Genomic DNA, 20,753 nt, shown 5'->3' on the forward strand with positions numbered 1-20,753 from the left:
TACCTGCAGACGTGGTCTGGATAATAAGAACTGTGAGTAAAGGCCCTGAACTGCATCACTGACTCCGTGTCGTTACTGCTGCTGCCCTGCACCATCACCCCCATCCTCCGCATACACTGCCCTGAGGCTATACTCCTCCCGTGGGGAGTTATGCTACGCTCTGCTGCACCCACAACACCAGCCTTAGCGGTCTGCCCTGTAGCGGCGGTTCACTCTGACCGCAATCCACGGGTGGCGTAGTCGGACATTTAAACATCAAAACCACATAAATAGTTCCGCCACTGGTTTGACCGCCCTGAGCCACGGAACCGGATCGCCGCCACGAAGACTACAACCACCAGCATCCACCAAAAAGGGTCCGGCTCCGGGTGTCCCAAGGCCCAGGGGGCGCGTCAGAACATTTTCATCACCTTTCACAATCACCAATGGGACAAGGCAGGGATGTTCTCTGTCCCCTCTCTTATACATCCTAGTGACGGAGCACCTGCTCTCATCAATTCGCCATAACCCCAATATTAGGTGGATTGAGGTGGGAGGCACCGAGTACAAGTGCTCTCTATTTGCTGATGATGTCCTAGTATATATCACTCAATCACATATATCCATCCATGCTGTTATGGCTGAAATAGATCACTTTGTTACATGGTCAAATTTTAAAATCAATGCAGCGAAGTCTGAGGCCCTCGATGTCTCCCTCCCCAAATCCATATAGGATTCCATCCAGTCCAACTTTCCCTTTGCCTGGCCCTCACAGGGTATCAAATACTTAGGAATTCCTATTCATAGAGACCTCTCCCATCTATGTTATCTTAATTTTGGGCCCTTTATTGAACAACTCCATACAGACCACGGTTGGCAAGTTAGAACTGTAAGATTCACTACGTGAACCACTGGTGTTTTGTGGAAAAGCACATGTACACTGTGTTCCAAATTATTATGCAAAAAGTGTTTAGGAGTGATAAGGGAAGAATTTGTTTGTTTGTCAGTTAAACTCATTGATGGTGATGTGTGTCAGGGCTCTTTATATCACTGTAAGCAATTGCAGACACCAGTGCTAATTAGTTTGTCAGGTGTGTCCAATGAAAGGCAAGACTACTTAAGAAGGCTCTCTCACATTATTCAGCAGCCTACATTTTCTGCCAAAATGGGAAAGAAAAAGGATGTGTCGGCTGCTGAGAAGCAACAAATTGTGGAGTGTTTAGGTCAAGGCATGACTACAATCAACATTGTGCGATGATCAGGATGAAGTGTCTTGGCAATCAAGAAGTATGTAGCTGATTCACAGTGCACACGTGTGCGTGCTGATAAGGGCAAATTGAGGACTCTTTCCTACAGGCAATTACGTCAGGTTGAAAGAGCAGCGGCAAAAAAGCCTTGTCATAGCAGCAGACAAGTTTTTGAAGCTGCTTGTGCCTCCAACGTCCCCCGAACAACAAGATGCAGGGTCCTTCAGAGGTTTGCAGCTGTGCATACGCCATCCTGTCGACCTCCTCTATCCACTTCACACAAGCAGAAACGGCTCCAGTGGGCCAAACATTACATGAAGACTGATTTCAAAACTGTTTTGTTCACGGATGAGTGCCGTGCAGCGCTCGATGGTCCAGATGGATGGAGTGGAGGATGGCTGGTTGATGGACACCCCCCGCAAACACGGCTACAGCGCCAACAAGGAGGAGGTGGAGTAATGTTTTGGGCTGGAATCATGGGGAGAGAGATTGTCGGCCCCTTTAGGATCCCTGAAGGCGCTAAAGATGAACTCCATAATGTATGTGGATTTTCTCAAACAGCACTTCCTGCCATGGTTCAAGAAGAAGAACCGTGTATTTCACAGCAAGATCATTTTTCTGCATGATAATGCACCATCTCATGCTGCACATAAAACATCTGCATCTCTGGCTGATATGGGCATAAAAGGGGACAAACTTATGGTGTGACCCCCATGCTCCCCTGACCTCTACCCCATTCAGAACCTTTGGAGCATCATTAAAAGGAGTGTCTATGATGGCGGGAGGCAGTTCACATCTAAGCAACAGCTCTGGGAGGGTATTCTGTCCTCATGCAAAACAATTGCAGCAGAAACCATCCAAAACCTGACAAATTCAATGGACGAGAGAGTTCAGAAGCTCCTTTCGAACAAGGGGTCCTATGTGAAAATGTAACATCACCTAGAATAAAGTTTTGAGTTGAAAACTGTTTGATTTCAGTTTCTAACAACCTGCTAATGCTTATAATTTCAAAAATGACCATTTTTTTGGTCTTTATTAAAATGAAAAGGTTGATCGAAAAGTTTGGGGGATCTAAGAGTGTGGCAACCCAGTAGTCATGATTACTTCGAATTCTGACAATATGAGGGTCATGCTGCAGGTAGTGCAGCAAGAAGGCACTTATGTGTCTTGCGCATCTCGGAGCCCCAAACTTATTTTCCGGGCTAGATGCAGCTAAAAATTATTTTTAATTTTAAATCTGGTGGAGCTTATTATAGATGGCCTAATAGGATCAGTGCTGCACACTGCTACAAAGCCCAAATTATTTTCCAGTCAAGATACAGATAAACATGATTAGTAATTTGAAAGCTTAAAACGGTTGGTAGGGTGATTTTAAACAATCATCAAGCTTTTACTCTCCCCAGGATGACACAGGGGTAGAAAAGTCGTTTCGGATCCATGATTTGTTCATCTTTATGAACGTGAGTCTGTCTACATTATCAGTGGAGAGCCGCGTGCGCTTATCTGTCAGCACACCACCAGCAGCGCTGAACACACGTTCAGACAGAACGCTGGCTGCGGGGCATGACAAGATCTCCAAGGCGTAAGTGGCTAGCTCCGGCCATTTATCCAGATTGGAAGCCCAAAAAGAGCAAGGGTCCAGTGACACAGTCGTGGCTTCAATGTTTACTTGGAGATACTCCTGTACCATCGTCTCTAGGCGTTGACTATGTGTCAGACTTCTTGTCTCCTGTGGCCTTGCAAAGGATGGGCTAAAAAAGTGGTGAAATGATTGTGCAAAATTGATGTTACCACCAGATACTGTGGTTCTGTTACGGTTTGAGTGCTGAACACTTGACGGTCCCACGGTTGGCAAGTTGGAACTGTGAGATTCACTACGTGCACCACTGGTATTTTGTGGAAAAGCACATGTAAGATTCTGCAACAGTCTCTGCTGATACTCCTGCATGCGTGCATCCCTTTCTATGGCAGGAATAATTTCTGCAAATTTACTTTTGTACCGGGGATCTAACAGTGTGGCAACCCAGTAGTCAGGATTATTTCTAATTCTCACAATTCGAGGGTCATGTTGCAGGTAGTGCAGCAAGAAGGCACTCATGTGTGTTGCGCATCCAGGAGCACCAAGTCCCTGTTGTGTTGGTGGCGAGGTAACAATCATGCTTCCTTCCTCTGTCCTCTCCCCCCAACCTCGCACAACAGAAATGTGATCAAGGTCTCCCTCATCTGATGAGTCTTCCATCAGTTCGTCCTCCACTTCTTCCTGGGCTCCTGCACCTTCCTCACTAGTTTGGCTGCTACCATGCGCCCTGGTAAAACCATCTCCCCCACCCTCACATGCCTGCCGCCTTGGTGCTGCCGACCGTCTGGACCTTGCAGATGTTAGCCCTTCCGCATACAACTCCTCCTCCTCTACTTCCTCCACCTCCTCTTGTGCCACCACCTGACTCCGAATTCTGTTTAACATGTGCTCCAGCATGTAAATCACCGGAATAGTCATGCTGATAATGGCATCGTCAGCACTAAACATCTTCGTCGCCATTTCAAAACTGTGCAGAAGGGTGCATAGGTCCCTGATCTGAGACCACTCCTCCAGCGTGATTTGCCCCACCTCTGAATCTCGTTGGCCCAGGCTATACGTCAGAACGTATTGCACCAGGGCTTGTCGGTGCTGCCACAGTCGCTGCAACATGTGCAGAGTTGAATTCCACCGGGTAGGCACATCGCATTTTAGCCGGTGAAGTGGCAGGCCCAACGACTTCTGTAGAGATGTAAGTCGCTGAGCTGCGGGATGCGAACGGCGGAAGTGAGCACACAGCGACCGTGCCCTCTGCAGAAGGCCATCTAGTCTGGGATAGTGGGCTAAAAATTGCTGGACAACCAGGTTCAACACGTGAGCCATACAAGGCACGTGTGTGACATTGCCCCGGCGAAGGGCCGCACCCAGGTTTGCAGCATTGTCGCACACGGCCTTCCCTGGTTTCAGGTCCAGTGGAGACAACCATTCATGAAATTGGTTCTCCAGAGCTGACCACAACTCCTCAGCTGTGTGACTCACATTTCCCAGACATTTCAATGTAAAAACCGCCTGATGACGTTGAGCCCTACTGCCAGCATAGTAAGGAGGTGTGCAGGATCCCTTCTGCGCAGTTAGAAAGCTTGTGGCATGACCAGACAGGCTTTGGGTGCAGGTGGAAGACCGAGAGGAGGTTGAGGAGGCAGAAGCAGTGGAGGAAAAATGACATAAAGAGGATTGACGCACAACTCGTGGGGACGGCAAGACTTGGACAGCAGCCCCTTGTCCTGCTGTCACCATAGTTACCCAGTGCCCAGTCAGCGACATGTAACGCCCCTGTCCATGCCTACTCGTCCAAGTGTCTGTGGTGAAATGCACCCTGTCACACACAGAGTTTCTCAAAGAAGCGGTGATGTTGTGTGCGACATGCTGGTGGAGCGCAGGCACACCTTTCTTTGAGAAGTAGTGCCGACTGGGCATCTGGTACTGGGGCACTGCGACGGACATAAGGTCTCGAAAATCCTCTGTGTGCCAGGCGGAAAGGCAGCATTTCTGTAGCCAAGAGCTTGCAGATGGTGAAATTCAACCTCTTAGCTTTCTCATGGCTAGGAGGAAATGGTCTTTTACTTGTCCACATCTGAGGGACCGAGGGCTGGCTATTGTGCTTAGACGGGGTTGATAAGGGTGTCCCCGGCAAACTGCCGGTCTGTGAGGAAGATGCAGGCGGACATGTTAGGTTGCCTTGATCCAAAGGTGGTGCTATCGATGTCGGACAGCGCTCAAGACCAGCTGGTGTTACCACCTCCAAAGAAAATGATGACCTGCCAATCACGCTGGCTGTTGCGGGTAAAGAGGTGGCAGGTCTGCGCCCCAAAACAGGTGTGACTGCTGTCCCCCCAGTCACAGAGGATGAAGAGGCCGCGGATGCACAAGATATGGCAGACGGTGGTTGGCCCGGCCGGCTAGACCGCATTGTAGCACACTGAGCTTCCCACTGCAACTTATGCTTCATGTCCATGTGCCGGTTCATGCATGAAGTACTCAAACTATGTATTTTTTGGCCTCTACTTAGCTTTTGCTGACAAATGTTACAGATAACACGAGTTGGGTCATCTTTATCGATCTGAAAAAATGCCCAGGCTATGCAAGGCTTAGCACCCATGCGACCTGAAGAGCCACCACGACTTGTGGTGAGAGGCAGAGTTGTGTTTGAGGATGCAGTTGTTGACGTGCTTCCAGTACTACGTCTCTGTCCAGGAAGGCGCAACCTGACCTCGTCGTCACTAGCATCTTCCTCCACCTCCTCTGCTGACCTCATCTCTTGGCTGACTGTGGGTTGACAGTAAGTGGGATCTCCGACCTCATCATCATCACCCTGTGCGTTATCACACCCGTCGTCCTCAGAGCCAACCTGTTCCTGCCCTGACAAAAAACTAAAGTTGTCGCTCCAATCAGGTATTTGAGTCTTATCATCGTCTTCCTCATTGTCTCCACCAACAGGAGTTACAGTTTGGGAATGAGGGTCTACATTATGGTCAGAACCTTCTGCGTCTGGTCCTGGATCCGACTCATAAAGATTCTGGGCATCAGTGCAGATCATTTCCTCGTCTGGATTCACAGAAGCGCTGGAGTCGACCTCTGATTCCCAGGCTATAGTATGAGTAAACAGCTCTGCAGACTCAACCATCTGTTCTACCTCATACTCAGACGGGCAGCTGGAGATTTGGGAGCTGTGAGGAAGCAAGTGTGATTTGGGTGACACCTTTGAGGACTGGAGTATTTGTGATGTTGAAGTTGATGTGGAGGAGAGCCCACTTAAAGGAGCACTTGATATCCGTTGAAGCACCTGCTGTTTTTGTGCCTCATCTGGAATTTGTAGCGATTGGCGTGGCCGTAAGAAAGGGATCTTATCACATTGTCCGCTAAAAGAAGTAGACATTTTAGTTTGGCTGGAAGATGGTCTTTCTTCTGCACCTACCCCATGGACACAACCTTTTTTCCCCTTCCCAACACGCCTATTCCCCTTTCCACCAGCAGCAGGCCTTTTTCCACTCATTTTGGTGGTTAACTAATTCACAACTCTGGAGTTGTTTGCACAAAAAAACAATGGATGGTAACCGAGCAGAGCTGAGTGGCCAAACTGTGGTATTAGGCCAAAACTATTGGCTGGGTTAGATGCAGAAAAAAATTATTTTTAATTTGCAACCTGATGGAGGTCAGTATAGATGGACTAATAGACCAAGTCCCACACACCGCTAGAAGCCCAAATATTTTTTCAGAGCTAGATGCAGAAATTTTTTTTATTCAATTTGCAACCTGATGGAGGTCAGTATAGATGGACTAATAGACCAAGTCCCACACACTGCTAGAAGCCCAAATATTTTTTCAGAGCTAGATGCAGAAAAAAATTATTTTTAATTTGCAACCTGATGGAGGTCAGTATAGATGGACTAATAGACCAAGTCCCACACACCGCTAGAAGCCCAAATATTTTTTCAGAGCTAGATGCAGAAAAAAATTATTTTTAATTTGCAACCTGATGGAGGTCAGTATAGATGGACTAATAGACCAAGTCCCACACACCGCTAGAAGCCGAAATATTTTTTCAGAGCTAGATGCAGAAAAAAATTATTTTTAATTTGCAACCTGATGGAGGTCAGTATAGATGGACTAATAGACCAAGTCCCACACACTGCTAGAAGCCCAAATATTTTTTCAGAGCTAGATGCAGAAAAAAATTATTTTTAATTTGCAACCTGATGGAGGTCAGTATAGATGGACTAATAGACCAAGTCCCACACACCGCTAGAAGCCCAAATATTTTTTCAGAGCTAGATGCAGAAAAAAATTATTTTTAATTTGCAACCTGATGGAGGTCAGTATAGATGGACTAATAGACCAAGTCCCACACACCGCTAGAAGCCCAAATATTTTGTCAGAGCTAGATGCAGAAAAAAATTATTTTTAATTTGCAACCTGATGGAGGTCAGTATAGATGGACTAATAGACCAAGTCCCACACACTGCTAGAAGCCCAAATATTTTTTCAGAGCTAGATGCAGAAAAAAATTATTTTTAATTTGCAACCTGATGGAGGTCAGTATAGATGGACTAATAGACCAAGTCCCACACACTGCTAGAAGCCCAAATGTTTTTTCAGAGCTAGATGCAGAAAAAAATTATTTTTAATTTGCAACCTGATGGAGGTCAGTATAGATGGACTAATAGACCAAGTCCCACACACCGCTAGAAGCCCAAATATTTTTTCAGAGCTAGATGCAGAAATTTTTTTTATTCAATTTGCAACCTGATGGAGGTCAGTATAGATGGACTAATAGACCAAGTCCCACACACTGCTAGAAGCACAAATATTTTTTCAGAGCTAGATGCAGAAAAAAATTATTTTTAATTTGCAACCTGATGGAGGTCAGTATAGATGGACTAATAGACCAAGTCCCACACACTGCTAGAAGCCCAAATATTTTTTCAGAGCTAGATGCAGAAAAAAATTATTTTTAATTTGCAACCTGATGGAGGTCAGTATAGATGGACTAATAGAACAAGTCCCACACGCTGCTAGAAGCCCAAATATTTTTTCAGAGCTAGATGCAGAAAAAAATTATTTTTAATTTGCAACCTGATGGAGGTCAGTATAGATGGACTAATAGACCAAGTCCCACACACTGCTAGAAGCCCAAATATTTTTTCAGAGCTAGATGCAGAAAAAAATTATATTCAGTTTGCAACCTGATGGAGGTCAGTATAGATGGACTAATAGAATGATGCTATGCCCAAAAGATTTTACTTCACTAGGTGCAGTAAAAAAATTGGTATTCTATACACAGGTGGTATATCTTGCAACACAGATAGGCTACTCCACTGACTAACACACTCTGCAATAGGCCAAAAAGGATTAGCTTTGCTAGATTCAGCCAAATGCTGTGAAAAAAACTTGCACAGCACTGGCACAGACCTGCCTGGCAAAAACTGATAGGAACTGATGTAACCTAGTCCTGAAAAGGACTCCAATTACAATTAGTCTTTACTCCCACAATCTATCTATTTAAGAGCACAGACCTGCCTGATAAAAGTCGTAGGAAATGCTGTAACCTAGTCCTTAAAAGGACTGCAATCACAACTATTCCCTACTCCCAAGCTATCTGTATATTTGTGCGAAAATTGGCTTGAAATTAACAAGGTATAGCGCACACAGCAACAGCGGTGCCGTCTAACACGCAGCTGCAGCAGTGAGAAAATGGTGGCGACGGGGAAAATGGCTTGGTCTTATAGGGCAAGGACATGTGACATACACTGCCAATCACACATGCCCTTGCTTGTGTGAAAAAAAGCACTTCGCTCCGTGTGTGCGCTGCTGATAGGCTGACAGATTGCACCTCCCCACTGCAAATGCGGGAAAGAGAAAAAAAAATGGAGATCTTCATTGTTCCTGCAGAGATCCATCCCCTGCCCCTCCCCCCGCCCCGCTGTACACTCAAACTGCGTATTAACATTAATTTTCATCATTACTGAGAAAAAATCCAGTTATGATTTTGGTGCACGAACAGTTATCGAACATAACCTCGAACAGCCGAATTTTTCTCAAATTGTTCGTGTTCGCCGACCGGCTCGAACACCGCCCAAAACAGCTCGAATTTGAGATTGGCGAACAGTTCGAGTAGAACAACGCTCATCTCTACTTAGAAGGAGGACAAGAGCAAATAGACAAAATCAGGAAGCGTATACCCTTGTCTGGGTGTGAAGACAGAGTTGCAAGTGCATAGGAATAGAGTTAGACCTCCCAAAAAAAGACACTGTATTTGAGTTTATGTTATGGTGATATCGTTCGGTGGTATTGAGAAGTCTGGCCTAATCCAGCCCCAGAGTACCCCACACATCAGGGCTTGTGCGATGGGAGGGTCTGAGAAAACTGTCCCAGAACTTTGACAGTGTTCCCCTGCCTCTGCTGGATAGCATTCGTGTCTCTCTTGCCTGTATTCCTTGCTTTTCCAATGAACTGTGATAACTGCCGCCAGCGTTTACAGATGGGAATTTTTTAAATAATTCGGCAACAAGGGCCTTCTCGTACTGCCCCATTTTTTTAGGCCTGTCTAGCACAGGAATAGGAAACAGAAAGATCTCCTTGTAGCGTGGGTCTAGAAGTGTCACCAACTAATAATGACTGTCACCCAAAATTTGGACAACGGGAGGGTAACGGGAAAGGCAGCGTAACATAAACTCAGCCATATGTGCCAGGCTGCAAAGAGGCAAGACTTCCGTGTCCTCACCACGGGATGACTAGCCATGCTCTCATCCTGCTCCTCCTTCTCCTCAGGCCATCCATGCTGAGCAGACAGTTGTGCAGGTGGTACCGTCTATAGCGCAGGAAACTAGCTCCTGTTCTTCCTCCTCCTCTTCTTCCTCATTGTCACCCAATCCACATTGGGATGAGATGAGGCTGGGCTGTGTGTAATCACCCTCTATGGTTCCTTGCTCCATCTCATCATGCTCCGCCTGTAATGCATCCTCTTTAATTATGAGCAGAGAGAAGCGTGATGGTGACGCTAATTATGGCATCATCTCGGCTCACTATGTTGGTGGAGTCCTCAAAGTTTTGGAGGATGGTACATATGTCTGACATCCATGTCCACTCCTGAGGTATGTGGCGTCTGAACTGAATACCGACGGCCTTGTTGATGCTGGTAGTCAACAACTGCTCTCTTCTAATCACAAGTCCTTCCCAACATCTGCAATGTAGAGTTCCAATGAGTGGAGATATCACAGATCAGTTGGTGAGCTGGAAGCTGCAAACGCTGCTGAAGCACGACAAGGGTGGCAGAAGTTGTAGGTGACTTTCTAAAACGGGCACCAAGGCGGCGTGTTACGCTCATGCCCGGACAGATTGGCGTGAGCGTGGTTAGTAGTCCCACTGGGCCACAAACTGAGGAGTGCCTGGAGGGGCGTGACTAGGGACCTCGCCAGATCCGACCACGGACACACGGCGGCTTAATCGACACCGTGGTCCAAGGAGGGACGTTGGAGGTGGCGCAGGTGCTACTCCAGGTCAGACCCCGGTCACACACCTGTTGACCCACACCGGGGAATGCAGGAATGGGCAGGTTTTGCTGGTATGCAGACAGGTGGGTACTGGCAGGCACGGCTGGTATTCAGACAGGTGGGTACTGGCAGGTAGGTAAACAGGCTGGATAGGGTCCAATAAAGACTGGGATACATGAACAGAGCCGCAGGTGCGGAGAGCAAGCAGAGCAGGGCAGAGCAGAGCAGAGCCGCAGGTGCGGAGAGGAAGAGGAGCAGGGCAGAGCAGAGCAGAGCCACAGTTGCGGAGTGGAAGCGGAGCAGGGCAGAGCAGAGCCGCAGGTGCGGAGGGGAAGCGTAGCATGGCAGAGCAGAGCAGGGCAGAGCAGAGCCACAGGTGCAGAGGGGAAGTGGAGCAGGGCAGAGTAGAGCAGAGCCGCAGGTTCGGAGGGGAATCGGAGCAGGGCAGAGCAGAGGAGAGCCGCAGGTGTGGAGCGGAAGCGGAGCAGAGCAGAGCCGCAGGTGCGGAGGGGATGCGGAGCAGGGCAGAGCAGAGCTGCAGGTGCGGAGGGAAAGCAGAGCAGGGCAGAGCAGAGCCACAGGTGCGGAGGGGAAGCGGAGCATGGTAGAGCGGAGCGGGGCAGAGCAGAGCCACAGGTTCGGAGGGGAAGTGGAGCAGGGCAGCGCAGAGGAGAGCCGCAGGTGCACAGGGGAAATGGAGCAGAGCAGAGCTGCAGGTGCAGATGGGAAGCAGAGCAGAGCAGTGCCGCAGGAGCAGACAGACAGGACAGGGCTCTGTTCACATGGAACAGACAGGGACCGGGAAACACAGGAAGATAGCCAGAACACAGAAGGTAGATACGGAGGCAGGGAAACGGGACAAGCAGAACCAGATACACACAAGGTACTTGCTATGAAGTAGCGAGTGGACGCAAAACTCACAAACAGAAGTACAGAGACAACGAGTAGGAGTTTAGGTACTGGTTCAGACACTGCATGGATAAGGGAAGGATCGGACATAGAGACAAACAGGTAAAAGGCTAGAATACAGTTCAGACAGGAACTGACACAGGAACGAGACACAGGAACAAGATACAGAAACGAGCCTGGGCATTCAGCTCCCAGGGTGGCGGAAATAGACAAGTCACACAAACAGGTAACGGGCCTGGGTACTTAGCTCCCAGGGTGGCGGAAACAGACAAGATTGGTAGGTAAGTTTGCGGTCTTGCATGGTGGGAGATGGTAAGTCATGCCAGCACGCCGCCAAGGATGTTACATGTCGTACTTTGACAATCAGATCCGACAGATCCGGGTAGGTTTTAAGAAACTGCTGAACCACGAGGTTAAGCACACGGGCCAGGCATGGTACGTGTGTGAGCTCGCCTCGCCTTAGATCCGCCACCAGGTTACGGCCATTGTCACACACAACCATGCCTGGCTGTAGGTTCAGAGGTGTCAGCCACAGATATGCCTACTCTTTCAGAGCTGTCCAACAACTCTTCAGCATTGTGCGGTTTGTCACCTAAGCATATTAGCTTCAGCACAGCCTGTTGCCGCTTGGCCGAGGCAGTGCTGCAGTGCTTCCAGCTTGCGACTGATGTGGTCATTTCGGAGATGAAGGCTGAAGAGGAGGAGGAGGTGCAGGAACTGTGGAATGTGGGGGCAACCCTGAATAACCCAGGGCCCGTAATCCACGGCGTCGGGAGGACGTGTTCTGTCCCAAGATCCGACAGGGTCCTGGCTTCCGTCAGCGAGATGCACTGTCCCTGTCCACAAGCACTTGTCCACGTGTCTGTGGTTAGGTGGACTTTACCAGTAACTGCTCTGTTGAGGGCATGTCTAATGTTGTGGGACATGTGCTCTTGTAATGCGGGGATGGCACACCGGGAGAAATAATGGCGGCTGGGGACCGAGTACCGAGGGACGGCCACCGCTATCAGATTCCGGAAAGCTTCCATTTCCATGAGCCTTAAAGACAACATTTTAAGCGCAAGCATTCTCAAAATGTGTGAATTTAGTAGTGTGGCCTGTGGTGCGTTGGCTGCATATTTGCTCTTGCGTTCCAAAGATTGGGATAGGGACAACTGAACGCTGCGCTGGGACAAGGACGTGGACGTGCTTTCTGATGGTGCTACGTGAGAGTGCAGGGCGGGAGGCATCTTGGCATGCACCATGGACAGGGGATTGGCGTGCACGCACAACAGCGGAAATAGCCGTAGTGTCACCCGCAGGACACTGTTGGTGGACCCTGGGGTTCGGCCCACTTAGTCAGGTGCTTTGCTGCCATGTGCCTGATCATGCTGGTGGTGGTCAGGTTGCTAGTTTTGCTACCCTGCTGATGCTGGCCTGGCAGGTGGTGCAATTGGCCTTTTTGGGGTTATCTGCAGAGTCTTTAAAAAATAACCAGACTTGGGAAGTCCTAACAGTTGTATTGGCAACTTCTGTCGTGTTGGCGTTATGAGGAATGCTTTCCTGCCTTGAGTCTGCAGCCACCACACTGCTTCTTCCTGCCTGTTGTGGTGCTACGCCTCCCTCCCCCTGTGTGCTGCTGTCCTCTCTCTGTATGTGCCCCTGCCAGGTTAGGTCAGTTACCTTGTCTTCCACATCCGCACCATGGTCCTCCTCCTGACTTTCTGGAAATTGTCTCTCATCATCATCATCCACCTCTTGCGACAGTAATTGCACTTTCCCACCGTCAACTTCATGTGACCGTGGCTACTCCAATATTTGGGCATCACTACACGCGTTCTCCTCTTGACTCGCATGAAGCTGGCCGTGCAAAAGGCCTGAATCTACAAATGGAAAAGTAAACAGCTCTTCTGAGTGTCCAAGTGTGGGATCAGTTGTCTCCAGGCACTCGGCATGGTGGGAGGAAGGAGGATCAGGGTGAGGAATATGCGGTCCAGACTTAAGTCTACTGAGACTTGACCGTGTGGAAGACAGGGTGGTGGTGGTGGTGGCAAAGGAATCATTATCTGCTATCCAACCAACAACACTAATGTGGTTCTGAACCTTTTCCAGCGACAAGTGTCATTGCATGTACTCCTGAGGGTAGCCGTTTCTCTTGTCAGAGTTTCTAACCTCTTATGGGCTTTTCTTTTACATTAATTATATTGGACTTTGGCTCGCATGGTTTGGGAATACTCTATGCTCAGTCTTACCTCGCTGCATATTAAGTACTGTGGCTAGAACACAGCTCATGCTTCAGGGGGTGGGTGGCTCACATTGAGTATGGATATATATATATATATTTTATCCATGCCGCCCCCTTTTCTTTCCCTACTTAGGCTATCTTTCATCCAACACCTTATGGCATTTTGTTATGTCATTCTGTGATGGGCAGCCAATAGGGGATTTATCTCTGAACTGAGATTAAGGATTGAGGGTAATATTTGATGTTTACCTAGTTTACCTCTGCCCTGCTTCTGTGCAGTCCCCAAGTTACGTGTGACTGCTTTAAACATAGCGCTGCTTTTTTGCGGTCCCCATGTTACGTGTGACTGCTTAAAACATAGCGCTGACTTTGAGTGCACAGTGCATTCCACTGGTATATCATGCGTTCCGGTAACCGGTGGTAGCACTACGTCACCAGGCGGCTGAGAATGCGCTCCACTGTTGTGGCTTGCGCTCTAAATGCCAGAAGTAGGTCAGACGTGACCGGAAATGATGTAGCCGCCAACTCCAAGGGTGGCTGGCATAAATAGCAGCTCCATGGTGGGAGCTATTATGGCACTCATGGTCAAATGTGACCACTTAGGAGGATAAGGACTGGTTGGTTTGTAATGCTGGAGCATTCCCAGTAATGAAAGTCTCCCCTGATGAATCTGGATGAGAGGAAACGCTTAGGGAGCACCGCACCTCCATCTTTCTTCTTATGCTACCGGTTTGTAGGACTTATGAGATTGATGCCACACTGGTACTGAGTGAGCTATGCTGTCTTGCTGGACTTGGTAAGACTGTTTAAGGGTATGTGCCCACGTAGCGTTTTACAAGCGTATTTGCTGCGGAATTTCCGCTGTGGAAACGCTTGTAAAACGCTTGTCAATCCGCACCCCATGGTCCCCAATGAGAATCCGCAAGTTCTATGCCCATGCTGCGGATTTTTCTGCAGCGTTTTTGATGCGCACAAAAATCCGCAGAATGTCATTTAATTTTGCGTTTCCGCAAGCGGAATTGCCTTTTCAATGCAATAAAAAACGCAAGGCAATTCCGCATGTGGAAAAAGCGCGATAAACGCTTGCGTAATTCTGAATGCGTTTTTCCGGGAGAGGACATGCGGAAATGAAGCAGAAATTTTCTGCTTCATTTCCGCAACGTGGGCACAGAGCCTGAGTTTTTTTCTATAGTAGGAGTTATATGCATTCTTTGAGAGGTTTGTTTTGACCTATGACAGACAGCAGTTTGTCTTATATGCCTTTTTGCACTATGTGTACTTTTTTGTGGTGATTTGTGTATTTGTCCTGTCAGTTGTATTTAAAGGATATGTGTGTAGCACAGTAGCACTTTACTAATGTATGTATTTTGGATCCTTACCACTCAATGTCCTTAAGTGTAATTGCGTACACCTGGTCATTATAATTGTTTTGGTTCTTAGGTATGGTGTACCATTTAGTTTTCTTTACCACCTTACCACAATACCACGGTTACTTATGGACTAGTTTTCCTGAGTATGCATTTGATCTGTATGAGTATATACTTTGGCTAAAAGTACATTCGTGTGAGTGGGAGATATATATACCTAGTAAATTTTCCGTTGTAGAATTTCTTTATCAGTGCATGTACTTGTCTTTGTATATGGGGTCATTAGGACCTTGCGTGTATAATTTGTGATTTGAGTAGATACTCACTTCATTGGACTATTTTATCGTATATTAATTAAAAGTTACATTTTAATATCACTACGTCTTGCTTCTACATAACTATTGATAGTGGCTACAATATTTCCCTATTGATTACGTGTTACAGAAAGGCTACCAGCCAGATGAGATAGTTGAGGGGGTGGTGAAAGCGATCAGTCCAGGACTGAACCTCCCTAGTATGCTAGAAATGAAGAGTCAACTGAACTTGCAACAGCTGAAGATGATTTTAAAAGGGCACTATAAAGAAGAAAGTACTTCAGAATTGTTCCACCGACTCATTAACCAAGAAGTTTGATGCTGGACTAGTCCAGAAGAAGTTCTTGAGATCACTGGGAACGGAGTTAATCAGCAAAGACTTCAAGTTGCTGCTGAAACAGTACCTAGAAGATCCTGTCATTCTGGACAAAGTCCTAATTGAAAAAATGAACGAGGCAGCTAGTTTCGAGTCAGTGAGCGAACAGAAGTTAAAGAAAGGCTCTGCTCCTAAAATCACCAAAATGAGTCAGCTGAAGTTGGAGACTCCCAGTGGCCAGTCCGAAGATCATCATGGAGACCCTCCAGTGCCGCCTCCGAGAGGGAACCTTAAATCACCAACAAAAGAGAGAAGCGCCCGCTCTGACTGGGAGGAAGTAATCGGAGAACTGCGAGCCTAGTTGATTGAGGTGAAAACGTTTATTCATTCCAGGCAAGAACCTGTATGCCTCAGACCCAGAAGTGCGTTCCAAAGCGGAAGATACCCGGCTTGTGAAGCATGCCATTCATCAAATCAGAGTACTGTGTGTGTCCACTATCTAAGATGTGGTGAGGAAGGACATGCCAAGGAGTGCCAATGGTCACTGTTGTTTGGGTTAAAAGACAGGAGGTTGCCAGTGCGGGGTGACTGGTAACTGCAACACGGAGGAGACCCTAGAAGCAAATCCAAATCTTACGAAACCCCAGAAAGGCGCATGAGGTAAAACGGCTGCGTCAGTACAATCCCCAAGTGTGTTCCCATCTACAACAGCTTCAAGAGAGACAGGGGCATCAGTTACTTAATGCCCAGGAGGATTCCTCGGTCAGTAAAGATAGCCTCATCAGCCTAATCGGTGAAAGGTGCTTTATACAGTGCCAGCTAGATGGCCTCCTGGTAAAAGCACTGTGCTGTGGGACACAGGAGCCCAAGCGAGCCTTTGAAATGAAGAATGGAGAAGGCGCTACCTGCCACATACCTGCCTTCGGTCGCTAAAAGAACTCTTAGGACCAGTGGAACTCCACGGCAAATCTGTCAACCAGACCGAAATCCCTTTCATAGACTGGGTGGAAGTGACTTTCCAACTGAGGGCCACGAAGAACAGCAACACCATTGAGCTTTTCGTACCTTTTCTCGTGACCAGTGATCAGAACGTGGCAGAGGATCCTATCCTGGGTTATAATGTAATCAGTGAAGTCATCACGAAACACAAGTCAGGGACGCTCGTGGTGGATGCAATTGCCACATCACTTGCCATACCCAATGCCATGGCAAAAAATGTGATTCATAGAGTAAAGAAAGCACAGAGTACAATTAACCTAAAAGAAGTCAAGGTGGCGTCCAACCATCATCCCTGCAAACCAAATGGTGGGGGGTGAGGTGTGGAGTCTGGGTAGAACCAGGAAGAAAAGCCCATAAATGACTGTTTGTGCCAAAAGACTCCTCAGAACTACCGGAAGGCCTAGTTCAAGGTGAGACTATGCTTACGATTTCTACTGGTGGGTTTGTTCGAGTGACAGTACCGGTGATGAATACTACGAAACACGAAATTAGACTGGATCCAAAGACTGTGTTAGGTCACATTGAAACCGTTGAACTGGTATATCCAGCCAGTGTGAGACCCGCCCAGGGATCTACCGTGAATTCAGTCTCCCCACCAAGGAACAGGAGTTGCCCAGGGGAGGAAATTGCACGACCCACCTCAGGGTCCTGGGATCCCCCAGTATCCCTGGAACACTTGTGTGCTGAAGATATAGCAATAGCAAAACAGATGCTGAGAGAAGAGTGTCATGCATTCTCTAAAGATGACTCTGATATAGACTGTATCCTGTCGTTGCAATTGAAAATCAATTTGAAAGACACGACCCCAGTAACCAGAAGTTACATGTCTGTGCCGTAACTATTACACCGTGAAGTGAAAGAATATTTACAAGATCTCATCAACAGAGGTTGAGTCCAAAAGTCAAAGTCGTCTTATTCCTCTCCTATTGTCTGTGTTAGGAAGAAGGATGATACGTTGAGCCTTTGTTGTGATTACCGGGAACTAAACCGAAAGTCAGTACCTGATCGACACCAGATACCAAAGATTCAAGATATGCTGGATAGCCTATCAGGAAGTACCTGGTTCCCTGTCCTCGATCAGGGTAAGGCATACCACCAAGGGTTTGTCGAAGAGTCCAGTAGACCTTTGACAGCATTCATCACACCATGGGGATTATATGAGTGCATCCGCATACCATTTGGGCTCAGTTCAGCTCCAGCAGAATTCCAGAGGAGCATGGAGACATGTTTAGAAGGATTGAGGGATGATATCTGCCAGTCATACTTGGATGACAATATGGTACACAGCAAAACCTTCAGGGAGCATATTGAACACGTGAGGACCCTATTACAATGGTATCAACAACACAGAGTTAAGTTGACCCCAAAGAAGTGTGAACTGTTCAAAAGGCAAGTCCGATTTCTAGGGAAAATTGTGTCCGGAGAAGGATATAGCATGGACCCAGCAGAAATCGCTCTGGTACTGGCCTTAAAAGACAAGCGTCCCTCTACCGTCAGGGAGTTGATGCACATATAAGGATTCCTCTCCTACAATCGTACTTACATTCGGAACTGCTCCAGGATTTCCGCCCCACTATGCCTCCTCTTGGGGGGACGACAGAGACGACAACACCCACGGAGAAAAAGAAGAACGCGGGTAGGACCAGGCTTAAAAGAAACGCTGTTTCTTCCCAACAGCCCATTCTCTGGACAGCAGACCACCAGGAGGTATTGGAAGAACTCTCAATTTGTTCTTCACTGTGACGCTTCTCAAGTTTGACCAGGAGCTGCCCTGTATGGGGACTGAAGAGAACTCGACTTGCTCGCTCACTGCTTGGAAAACCCAAATCGGAGGGCGGTACGGGGATGCCGAACTTGAGAAACTACCATCGGGCAGCCATAGTGATACAGGCCTTGGACTGGTTCCATGATAAGGGAGGAAAACAATGGGTCTCGATAGAGATGTCTCTTTCACCACTGGCATTGACTTCATTACTTTGGATTCCTAAGACACATTGTAATTTGACCAAATCCCTACCTTTTTTGACACGGCATTTACTTAAAATATGGGACTCTTTTTATTTTGACACAGAGTTTCTCAAATAGCCCTGGTTCCATGATCCCAGTGTTTGACCATCCCGAGTTTCCCCCAGGTGTTGGAGTAGGGTCGTTTTTGGTGTGGTCCCACACATCTAAACTCAGAATGATGCACGTCTCTAGGACGTTAGAAATTTAGCAATCACTGGCGGAACTGATGGAGGAATTTCCAGGTCTCCATATATCATGGTTTGCGTATTTGCAGCTATGTTCCTTCGTGTCGTCCTATCAGCTGGCTTCAATACAGGAAACAGATCTGACACCATTGGAATCATTGGTGATGCAAGAGACAAGCCCTGCACACTCAGTCTCACAGGTATACTCAATTCTTATGTCAGAGATAGCTGAGAATAAACCATGGTTTGCCTTGGATTGGGAACGGGAGATTGGGCTAGAGTTTTCTCCTGAGCAATGGAAAATAGCTTTTTTCTGTGCACACAGGCTTCCTCTGGCTTGTAGGGCTCAGGAAACGAACTTTAAACTTTTAGCTAGGTGGTACAGATGTCAAGCACACCTTAATAAGATATACCCACTGGTATCTGACCTCTGCTGGAGATGCGAGGCATCTGAGGGTACCATGCTCCACATCTGGTGGGATTGTCCACCAATTAAAAGACTTTGGAATAAGGTCTTTGAAATATACTCAAAGGTTTCTGGTGACATAATTCAAAGTAACCCACAACAGGGCCTACTGTCAATGATTGAAGGCTCCTTTAGGAACATCAAGATAGGACTTCTAAAACATTGCATAATGGCCACTCATACTATCATTCCTAGGAAGTGGCATGGCGTTCAACTATCCAATCCCTAATATCGAGGATTGGAGAGTTGAAATGGATTTCATATGTAGGATGGAGAAGCTATCCACTGTTACAACACAGCATGAGGATACATTTTACAAAACATGGCAGGAATGGATTATGTTTTGCGAATCGCCCGAATTCCTAACACTCTCAGAGATAAATTAGTTTAGTAAGGTAGAACAGAGAGGAGGTTAACACAAGTGGGAGAGACTCAACTCTCCTCATACTTCACCCCTCAGTTCCCCCCTCCTTCTCCCCCCTTTTTTTTTTCTCCCTCTTCCGCCCTCTTAACCAGACCCCCCCTATCTCCTCCTATCCCCTTTTTCCTTATTTTCTACTATCTACTCTACACTCTTTTCTTCTTTTTCCTTTCCATTTTATTTTGTTTCTCGGATGTTTATGATCATACGGAATATAATACTCAAGACAGCATTATGGCAACGTTCTGGACAATCAATCAATGGTTTTTCAGTGAATTTGACTCATGAAGGCGGTTACGTTTTACTTGATTGTCTTACTGTTCTATTTGACTGTTTTGCTATGTTTGCTTTTCCTTGTCCCTGCGTGGACACTTGCTATTTTTTTGTTTGTTATATATGAAAACATCTAATATAATCTGTTTAAGAGAAAATTGAGAGTCATTGGTTACAGTTCTAGAACATTGGCAGATGCCGAGAAGAATTACCATCTACAGTCAGGAAAATTGGGGTTCCTGGCACTGAAGTGGGCTATCTGTGAACGATTTAGAGATTATCTCTACTACAGCGAAGAGTTTGAGGTATACACTGACAACAGCCTTTTGACCAATGTCTTTACTACAGCCAAACTGAATGCAACGGGTCAGAGATGGGTCGCTGACTTCAGCATCAAGTACAGGCCAGGAAAATGCAATGCGGATGCTGACGGATTGTCAAGAATGCCACTAGAGTCTGAGGAGTTCATGCAAGGATGCTCGGAGGAAGTCAGTCTGGAAGCAATTGAGAGCACTACCTAAACAGTACAAGCTTATCAGGGGGAAGACACACCATTGTGGTGTCCGTTGACGGTGGAAACCAACATTAAAGTGAGAGAACAAGATCACCCCCTGTCTATTCAACAACTACCAAAAGGGAAAATCCATAGAGCACAACGGGAAGATCAGATAATTGGTAGATTACTACTTTATGTGGAACAAAATCGGTTTCCAAGTAAACGGGATAGAAACAATGAGTCACCAGCAATATCTGTTTTAATTACAGAATGGACGACGTTCTACCTCAGTGAAGACGGTATCCTGTATCATAAAGGAGGACAAAACCGGCAGTTGGTATTACCCAGAGTATTCCATAGGTTGGTCTTCAAAGAACTCCATGAAAATATGGGACACCTGGGAGTGGAAAGGACAACCAACTTGATCCGTGAACGTTCCTTCTGGCCGTACATGCAGAAAAATATTGAGAGGTACGTGACCAGG

Source organism: Phyllobates terribilis, unplaced genomic scaffold (assembly GCF_046119375.1).
Source record: "Phyllobates terribilis strain yellow unplaced genomic scaffold, ASM4611937v1 Scaffold_1__5_contigs__length_1240528914, whole genome shotgun sequence".
Lineage (NCBI taxonomy): Eukaryota > Metazoa > Chordata > Amphibia > Anura > Dendrobatidae > Phyllobates > Phyllobates terribilis.